Consider the following 10,664-nt stretch of genomic DNA (forward strand, 5'->3'; position numbering starts at 1 on the left):
CAACCAGTCCCAGTGAGATGAACCAGGTACCTCAGTTGGAAATGCAGAAATCATACGACTTCTGTGTGGATCACACTGGGAGCTGCAGACTGGAGCTGTTCCTATTCGGCCATCTTGGAATCATCCAATTCATTTTCTTTTTAAAGATTATTATGGGCCGGACAAGGTGGCTCATGCCTGTAATCCCAACACTTTGGGAGGACAAGACGGGCAGATCACTTGAGGCTAGGAGTTTGAGGCCAGCCTGGCCAACATGGTGAAACTTAGTCTCTACTAATAATACAAAATTAATACAATTTTGTATTAATAATACAAAAATTAGCTGAGCATGGTGGCACACGCCTGTAATCTCAGCTACTTAGGTGGTTGAGGCAGGAGAATTGCTTGGACCTGGGAGGCAGAGGTTGCACTCCAGCCTAGGCAATAGAAAAACAAAACATAGGCCAGGCACGCTGGCTCATGCCTGTAATCCCAGCACTTTAGGAGGCCAAGGTGGGCAGATCACCTGAGGTCAGGAGTTCAAGACCAGCCTGGCCAACATGGTGAAACTCCATCTCTACTAAAAATATAAAATTAGCCAGGTGTGGTGGCTCATGCCGGTAATCCCAGCTACTCGGGAGGCTGAGGCAGGAGAATCACTTGAACCCGGGAGGCAGAGGTTGCAATGACCCAAGGTCATGCCATTGCACTCCAGCCGGGGAAACAAGAGCAAAACTCCATCTCAAAAAAATAAATAAATAAAAAGAAAAATAATAATAAAATAAAATAAAGATTATTATGAACTCATGGATTTAAAAATATTTAAACATTATCCTCATTAAGGCAGAAATTGTTTCCTTTTTAACCTGTGGGAGGCTCTTCAAAATGGCCCCTGAAAGGCCAGATGCAGAGCTCACACCTGTAGTCCCAACACTTTGGGAGGCCAAGGTGGGAACATCACTTGAGCCCAAGAATTTGAGATCAGCCTGGGCAACATAGGGAGACCCTCTCTCTTCAAAAAAATTTTAAGAATCTTCTGCCCACGACCCTAGTAGTCTTTGATAACTTCTCTACTGTGTGGTAGGTCAAGATATTCCAGTTCATCTCCTACATTTCCTATTCCAGATTTGGAATTAGCCATTTCTCCAAGCAGCCCAGGTTTGCTTTAGCAGAACATGGTATTTCAAGACCATAATCTAGGCACTATGGCTGCTTGCCCATTGTTACTAGGCACTTTCATACCAAGAATCCTGGTTCTCAAGGACCCAGAGGATGACAGGATTGGAATATCCCATCATTTGTGCTAACCTATAAGGATCATAAGGCAATTTCAGAACAACAATAACAATACTACCACCATATATTTTGACTAAACGGTTTAAAAATATTTTTCTCAGGCTAACTTCATTCTCTCCCCCTTTTTAATGGTCATGGTAGATCTATCTGGACAGGCTGTAAAATCTTTACATATAATAATTTCCTCTTTTAACTCTCATTTAGTCTTAGTTCTATAAGCATCCATGTATTTCATGCTCACCACCAGTTCTTGTGTCAATGTTTCTCTGTTTGTTTTGGTGGCCTTGATCTCGAGTAGATGCTTTAATAAAAGCCCATGAGAACAAGAGTTCCTGAGTTCTTGCATGTTGATCACAGTTTGTGTCAATCTCACTGGACAGAAGGTCTTTCCCCCACACTTGATATCCTTGGGTATCTTAAGTATGTTACCCCATTTTATTTTGGCACAAAGCTATTCTGTCAAAAAGTCTGATGATAATCTAATTTTCTTTTCTTCGTAAGTCACATGCTATTTGTGTCTAAATGCTTATAGAAATTTTTTGAAAGCCAAATATATTGCTAAAGAAGAGAAATGTTTATTTTCCTTTAAAGTCCAATAATTTTTCTAGAACATGTCCTAGAATATTTTCTAGAATAGCCCTGGGTCAATACGTTTAGGTACATGGTGTGCTTTTTCAATCTGTATTTCAAAATACTTCCGGAAATATTTCAGGAAAGTATTTTTTTCTTTTTCTTTCTTTTTTTTTTTTTTTTTTGCTTCTTTTTGAGACAGGGTCTGGCTCTGTTGCTCAGGCTGGAGTGCAGTGGTGCAATCTCCACTCACTGCAGCCTCAACCTCCCAGGCTCAAGCCATCCTTCCACCTCAGCCTCCTGAGTAGCTGGGGCTACAGGCACACACCACCACGCCCAGGTAATTTTTTTTTTTTAAATTTTTAAATTTTTTGTAGGGACAGGGTCTCACTATGTTGCCCAAGCTAGTCTCAAACTCCTGGGCTCAAGTGATGCACTCGTCTCGTGCCTCAGCCTCCAAAAGTGCTGGGATTACAGGTGTGAGCCATTGCCCCAGCCAGGCAAGTTTTCTTGACTTTCAGTTGTAGTACTCATTCTGTTCCCTTTCTTTGGTCTTCTTTCACTTCAAGGATTCTAACTATCCATATTTCAGATCTTTCTGATCTATATTTGTCACTTTTCTTCAATGTTTTTTGTTCCTTCATTTCTTTGAACTTATATTTCTTTTTGCCTTCTCTTGTGTCTATTTGTTCTAGCGTTTCTTCTGGTTTGATTGTCATTTTTAAAATGATTTTTTTTCTTTTCATTTCTAGTTATTTCTTGAATTCTGTCACCCTATTTGTAAGATTTTCTAATTCTGATGAATAATGCTCTTTCATGTCTTTTACCATTTTCTTAACGTCTTTTAGTTCTTTTCAGATAGTATGTCACTGTATTTAACTGTTCTTTTTCAATATGTCTTTCTGGGTTGCTTTCATTGTCTATACTCCCTTAATTTTTGCATAAAAATACTGAGACCCAGTGTTACTCATCCAAGTTCACTTTTCAAAGTATGAAAAACAATGTAATTTTAAAAACAAATTTGCGTTCTAATGTTTCCTTTGGTGAAAGGTAGCAGAAGCAATTCCCAAAACCAACCAGTCAATATTAGACTACAAACTTCCAAAGGTAGGCCACCTTGCTGCAGAGACTGGGAGTTTCTTTCAGGTAACCGTTTTTTCCTTTTATATCTCAAAAGCAAATGAACTATCAATTCAGTCAGAAGACACTGCACCAAACAACACTCTCTCAAAAAGTCCTAATGAGTCTTGTTTCATTTCTTCTGTAGTGTCAGTTCAGCTTCTGCTTTTGAGATTCTCCCTACAGAAAAGAATCATCTCTGACTCCTTTGTGTAAATCAAAGACAGAGATCAATGACATATTGAATTAATATGAAAGAGCATTTTAAATGCAGACGCCATCCAACACTATCACTGAGCATAAAACTCTGTCTTCATTGAAATATTTGATCAACTGTTTGATGTCAAGCAGTATTTTTTAATTAAATATTTGTCCCTCCTCACATAAAAGGACTGATTACTACCTTTTACAGAAGAATGAATTTAACAATTTCCTACCAATAAAATAGAACTTTTCCCTCAAAATGTTTTAACCATTTGAACTTTAAAATGCAAGTTCATAGTTCTTTAAGAGACTAACACAGAAAGCTAAAGTAATTCTCCATAAAACCCAGAGTCGAGATTGTAAAACTCCTCTGTAGATCCTGTCTGGAGTCACAGCTTAACCAGAAAAAAATTTATCACAATTGAAGCACCTTTCTGATAATTTTATATAGTTCATAGAACAAGTGAGACATTTAAGTTTTCTCTGCTTAAAAGGTCATTTAAGCTGAGCATGATGGTGCACACCTGTAGTCCAAGCTACTTGGGAGGCTAAGGTGGGAGAATCACTTGAGCCTTAGGAGTTAAAGACTTCAGTGAGCTATGATTGCACCACTGCACTCCAGATTGGGTGACAGAGCAAGACCCTGTCTCTAAAATAATCAATTAATTAATTAAATCAATGTCTTAGTATACCATGAAGACCACTACCCTGCCTGAAACCCTTCCACAGCCCCCTTTGTCTTACAGGATGAAAGTCAAGTTGCTTGATGTCCCATCCCTTGGTGACCTGGCACTTAGCCTCATCTCTGTCAAACATTCATTTAACAAAGACGACTTGCCCTCAGCCCAACAAGATGAGATCAGAGGGCTGGAGGTCTCTCGCACGTGCCATAATCCCTCACATGTCCATGCCTTTGTACACTGCTCCCTCCATGGACCTGCCCTTCCACCACTCCTTCCGATTGTAAATGCCTGGGGCAAAGGCAGTTCATCTGGTGGCCTCTGAGGAGGTGGCTGGGGGTGCAATACTGGCTGGAAAGAAGCACAAAGGAACTTTCTGTATTGATGAAAATGATCATGATTTATATCTCCATTGAGGTGGTGTCAATATGGATGTATACATTTGTCAAAATTCATTGATCTATATCACAATCTGTGCATTTTATTTAAATTTTTAAAATGTTAGGCAACAAGATTCAAAAGTCAATTCAAAAGCATCATTTTCGCTGGGTGCAATGACTCACACCTGTAATCCCAGCAATTTCAGAGGCCAAGGAGGCGGATCATCTGAGGTCAGGAGTTCAAGACCAGCCTGGCCAACATGGCAAAACCCCATGTCTAGTAAAAATACAAAAATTAGATGGGCATAGTGGCAGGTGCCTATAATCCCAGCCACTCAGGAGGTTGAGGCAGGAGAAGTGCTTGAACCCAGGAAGCAGAAGTTGCAGTGAGCCAAGATCGCACCACTGCACTCCAGTCTGGGCAACAGAGCGAGACTCCATCTCAAAAAAAAAAAAAAAAAGAAGAAACATTATTTTTCATTAGAAGCTCTCCCTACCTCTAACTCGGGCTGATTTGAATATCCCCTCTGTGCTCCCATAATACTTTATGAATACTTCTATCCCAAGATTTAGAAACTTATCTCACTGTACATACATAACTACTGAATTTATTTGTCTACCTCACCAGACTATAAACTTTAGAGAGGAAATGGTTTGGATGGGTGTCCCTGCCCAAATCTCATGTCAATTGTAATTCCCAGTGCTGGAGGTGATTGGATCAGGTGGATTTTCCTCTTGGTGCTGTTCTCATGATAGTGAGTTCTCATGAGATCTGGTCATTTAAAAGTGTGCAGCACCTCCTCTTCCTGCTTTCTCTTTCTCCTGTTCTAGCCATGTGAAATGTTGACTTCCCCTTTGCCTTCTGCCATGATTGTAAGTTTCCTGAGATCTCTCCAAAAACCAAGCAGATGCCAGCATCATGCTTCCTATACAGCCTGCAGAACCACGAGCCAATTAAACCTCTTTTCTTTACAAATTACCCAGTCTCAGGTACTTCCTTATAGTGGTGCAAGAATGGACTGATACAAAGAGCAAAGACCAGGTCTTAATAGTTTCATTGCTCTAACACCTACCATTTTTGTGGCGCCTTCAGCACGATGAAAATCATGCAGTAAACATCTATTAAATGAGTCAAAATGAAATTTAATGATAGGAAGAAGATGGTGGTAGTGACAAGGGGAAGGCAGGAAGATTTCTGAGGCTGTTACAACACATAAAAATGACAACACAGGCTGGGCGTGGTGGCTCATGCATGTAATCCCAGCACTTTGGGAGGCTGAGGCAGGCGGATCACTTGAGGTCAGGAATTCAAGACCAGCCTGGCCAACGTGGTGAAACTCCGTCCCTACTAAAAATACAAAAACTAGCCAGGTGTGGTAGTGGGTGCCTGTACTCCCAGCTACTCGGCAGGCTGAAGCAAGAGAATAGCTTGCACCCGGGAGGCAGAGGTTGCAGTGAGCCGAGATCGCACCACTGCACTCCAGCCTCGGCGACACAGCAAGACTCTGTCTCAAAAACAAAAACAAAAAATGACAACACAGTAAAATGTAATTATCAACTACAACTGGAATCAGCTTACAAACTACTCCCACCCTTTGGCTACCATCTTTCATCCCTAGACACACATATATGAGCTCTTACCATCACCTTCTTTACTGCTCCTTTTAAAGAGTTTACAGCAAGATTTACGTTTGGGACTGCAGGGGAACATTTTCCCAGTGTGAACTGAAATTTGTCTCTATTCCCCTCTCACTCCAATAGAGGGTTCTGAACAGAGGCATTTAGAAGCCATTCCCACAGTGAACTTATGTCCCATAAATGATCAGCACGAAGGATGGCAAATCAATTTTCTAGGAAAGGTTTCCCTTGCTTCTTGTTTAGGAAATTCAACTCTAATCTCTTCAAAACACATGTCTAAGTGAGCTTTATCATCCCTATAATTAACTTAATTTAGATAAATATTAGTCTCCAGAAATTTTACATTATAAACTTGGCTATGGTTGAACACTCCAGGAAGGCCCTAATGTGCTACAGAAATCAATGAAATGTTAACAAGCATTGACAGCTTAGCAGGTGCTACAGAGGAGAGTAGAATCCAAAAAAGGATTGTGCAACCCAGGCATCTCTGTCCCTTTAAGGTTATCATCTTGCCACTCATCCACCTACATTAACCGACCTAGAGGCACAGCCAGAACCTGAGCTAATTGTGAGATTCCTCCCTATAGTAAACCTTTCCCCAGAGGCGCCACTCAGCACCTCTGCCCATAAACCTCTGTCAAGAAAGAACTGAAACTCACTTATTTAGTGGTGAAATTGACTGAGACAGACTCATGTTCTCTCTCATGAGCAATTCCAAAATCCCCAAACTCTGAATACCAAAAAACTTTTTTTTGAGACAAAGTTTCGCCCTGTCACTCAGGCTGGAGTGCAGTGGTACAATCACACAGTTCACTGCAGACTTGACCTCCTGGGCTCAGGTGATCCTCCCATCTCAGCCTCCCGAGTAGCTAGGACTACATGCCATCACATCCGGCTAATTTTTTTTGTATTTTTTTGTAGAGATGGGGTTTCACCATGTTGCCCAGACTGGTCTTGAACTCCTGGACTCAAGCAATCCGCCCACCTCCACCTCCCAAAGTGCTGGGATTACAGGCATGACCCACTGCGCCCAGCCTAAAAAACTTTTTGAAGTTTGACACAAACTCATTTGGTAGCACACATTGGACTGAATTGAAATGAAACTATTTGTAGTCTTTATTCCGTTTAGTGGAAAAATTCATCACTGTCTGATTACAGAAAGCTATCCCAGACCATGTTGGCAGTATGGTATAACATATACTAAATGCAATGTATCACCTTTCTAAAATTCAAGAATACCTTAATGCTGAAATACATTTAGCATGGAATATTTTAAATCTAGTATTGTGGGCCTGAGCCCACTAGAATGCCAGTTGGATCAGTTTGTCATGGGTGACCACCATGGCATCTCTGGGTCCAGGTGGAAAGGGCAAGCTCCATGGTAGCTTCTGGGGGTCTGGCACCAGTGGCAGAGCAGGGAGTGGGGCACACCTGCCTGGTAGTGCTACTCCTGACTCAGAGCATCGCCTCCTCCAGGGGGTTTACATTCCAGCAGCCCCAATACATAGGAGGCACAGCTGAGCCACGGCCTTGCTGTTGAAATCCATTGTTAGGAGATGGTGAGGATGACAAGGCCCTGATGCAGAGCTCTGACCTATGCATTTGTCCATGGAAACAAAACCTTTTGGAATCCATGGCCATGGCTGGGTGTCATCTCTAAGGCAGCAGGCCAAATCAGTGAACTCTGGTACCCAGTTAATTACATCAATTTGTTGATATCATACATACCTATCTGGAGGTTGAATTGAATTATGAACTTGGTATTGAAGTATAACAAACATGCAGAACAGTGCACATTGTGTAACTGTACCAGAAGATGAATTTTCACAAATCAAACACACCCCTGTAACCAGCATCCAGATCCAAAAATAGAATATCCCTAGCACTGCAGAAACTTCCCTCATGTTTCCTTACAAATTATTATTATCTGCATCCCCCCACCAACAGCAACCACAATCTTGACTTCTTAGAGTCTAGTTTTTGCAGCTTGATTTTTTAAATGAAATTCACCAAATGTTTTGCCATTAGGTAGACATGATTTTAGTGATGGCCAGATTTCCTTACTATCTTCTGAAAGTGAGACTATAAACTAGCTGGGCAGGAGGTAAGGTATAACAACCACATAAAATTCAACAAGCATATGCCCAAACCCCAACCTGGAGTTGCCTCAAAATCAAACCCTGACAGAATATAAAAAAGAAACAAAGCTTGCTTGCAATAAAGAACACAGAACGCTGTGTGTGGTGGCTTGCACCTGTAATCTCAATACTTTGGGAGGCCAAGGCAGGAGGATAGCTTGAGCCCAGGATTTTGAAATAAGCCTAGGGAACATAGTGAGACCCTATCACTACAAAAAAATTTTCAGAATTAGTCAGGTGTTGTGGCACATGCCTGTAGTCTGAGCTACTTGGGAGGCTGAGGCAGGAAGATTGCTTAAGTCCAGGAGTTCGAGGCTGCAGTGAGCTATAATTGTGCCACTGCACTGCGGCCTGGGCAACAGAGCAAGACCCCATCTCTTTAAAAAAAAAAACAGAACACAGAAACTTAATTTAAATTAGATGATTCAAATATATGTACCACTTAAAGCTCATAGAATACCATTTTTATTGAGAAAAAATTTTCACCATTTTAACCATTTTGAAATGTATAATTCAGTGGCAAATTCATGGAGTCATACAACCATCACCACTGTCTAACTGCAGAACATTTCTGTTACACCAAGAATAAACCCTATACCTGTTAGCAGGCGCTCCCAATTCCTCCCTCCACCCATCCCCCGGCAATCACTAATCTACTTTGTCTCTCTGGATTTGCCTATTCTGGATATTTCCTATAAATTTAATCATACAGTATGTGGCCCTTTCCATCTGGCTTCTCTAGCTTAGCATAATGTTTTCAAGGTTCATTCACGTTCTAGCATGCATCAGTACTTCGTTTCTTTTTATGGCTAAATAATACTCCACTGTGTGCCACATTTTGTTTCTCCATTCATCAGCTGGTGGCCATTTGGGTTGTTTCCTTCTTTGGACTATTGTGAGTAATGCTGTTATGAGCATTCATGAGTAATGCTGTTATGAGTAATGCTGTTATGAGCATTCATGCACAAGTTCTTGTGTGAATGTATGTTTTCGGTTGTCTTGGGTATATACTTAGGAATGGAATTTCTGGGTTATAAGGTAACTGTTTAACCTTATAAGGAAGTGCCAGACTGTTTCCTAAAGTGGCTGAGGATTTTCCCTTCCCACCAGCGATGTTATGAGTGTTCTAATTTCTCGACATCCTTGCTAACACTTATTTTCTGGTGTTTCTTTTTTTTTTAATCATAGCCATCCCAGTGGGTGTGAAGTGGTATCTCACTGTGGTTTTGATTTATTTCCCTAATGACTAATGATGTTGAGCACCCTTTTATGTTCTTATTGGCCATTTGTATATCTGCTTTGGAGAAATGTCTGTTCAGATTCTTTGCCCATTTTTAAATACAGTTGTCTTTTTATTCTTTTATGAGTTGTTTAAATATATTTTGTATACTAGATCCTAATCAGAGATAAGATTTACAAATACTTTATTTACAAATGTTTTCTCCCATTCTGTGAGTTGTCTCTTTTTTTTTTTTTGAGACAGGGTCTCCAGGCTGCAGTGCAGAGGTGGTGTGATCACGACTCACTGCAGCCTCAACCTCCCAGGCTCAAGTGATCCTCCCATCTCAGCCTCCTGAGTAGCTGGGACTACAGGCACACTACCATGCCCGGCTAATTTTTAAACTTAAAAAAATGTTTTGCAGAGATGAGGTTTCACTAAATTACCCACATTGGTTTCAAACTCCTGGCTTCACGTGATCCTCTCACCTCAGGATCCCAAAGTGCTGGGATTACAGGGATGAGCCACCATGCCCAGGCTTCTTGCTTTCTTGATAGTCCTTTTATGCACAGAAGTTTTTTATTTTGATAAAGTTTAATTGACCTGTTTTTTCTTTTGTTGCTTATGCCTTTGGTGTCATGTTTAAGGAACTGTTGCCTACTCCAACGTCATGAAGATTTACACCTATGTTGCCTGCTAAGAGTTTTATAGTTTTGTAAAACGGCATTTTTATTAAATTATGTTTTGATTTATTTAAGATGACTATCATGCCAAAGATCCCTGGTTAGAAAGGTCACAAAAATATAAAGAAAATACAAAAAATGTATTTTAGTCTTATGTTCTATCGCATGATGGTGCAGAATGTAGTCATTGGAGTCAAATCATGAATTTGACTTCCAGGACTTCTAGGCATCATGTCTAAGTAGCTTCTTTGGAGAATCTATGTATCCTGACTGAGAATGAGTATTCCAAATTTTATGTGCATTCTATATATTTATCTATTACAAAGATATATATAAATATAGATATATTGTTATACCATTAAAAACTTTTTTTTTTTTTTTTTGAGACAGGGTCTGGCTCTGTCACCCAGCCTGGAGTGGAGTGGTGCCATCTCAGCTCACTGTAACATCCACCTCCTAGGCTCAAGCCATCCTTCCAACTCAGCCTCCCAAGTAGCTAGGACTATAGGCATATGCCAGCACGCCCAGCTAATTTTTGTAATTTTTGTAGATAATTTTTGTATTTTTTGCAGAGACAGGGTTTCACCATGTTGCCCAAGCTGGTCTCGAGCTCCTGAGCTCAAGCGATCCGCCCACCTCAGCCTCCCAAAGTGCTGGGATTACAGATATGAGCCACCGCGCCCAGCTGGAAATGTCCATTTTTCCATCTCTTGGGTGACACTCTGGCTAGTTGTTCACTAGCACTGAGCTTTTTGAGA

The 10,664-nt window shown here is 40.8% G+C and overlaps 1 non-coding gene across 1 annotated transcript; it reads left to right on the forward strand.

Annotated features, from left to right (window-relative positions):
* Positions 1–3,441: 3,441 nt before the first annotated feature.
* LOC116474022 (small nucleolar RNA SNORA26) lies at positions 3,442–3,565 on the forward strand. Its single transcript, XR_004249564.1, has one exon. It is a non-coding gene; the product is annotated as a small nucleolar RNA SNORA26 (small nucleolar RNA).
* The last annotated feature ends 7,099 nt before the right edge of the window (positions 3,566–10,664 follow it).

The sequence above is a fragment of the Hylobates moloch genome, unplaced genomic scaffold (genome assembly GCF_009828535.3).
Source record: "Hylobates moloch isolate HMO894 unplaced genomic scaffold, HMol_V3 SCAFFOLD_8, whole genome shotgun sequence".
Taxonomy (NCBI): domain Eukaryota; kingdom Metazoa; phylum Chordata; class Mammalia; order Primates; family Hylobatidae; genus Hylobates; species Hylobates moloch.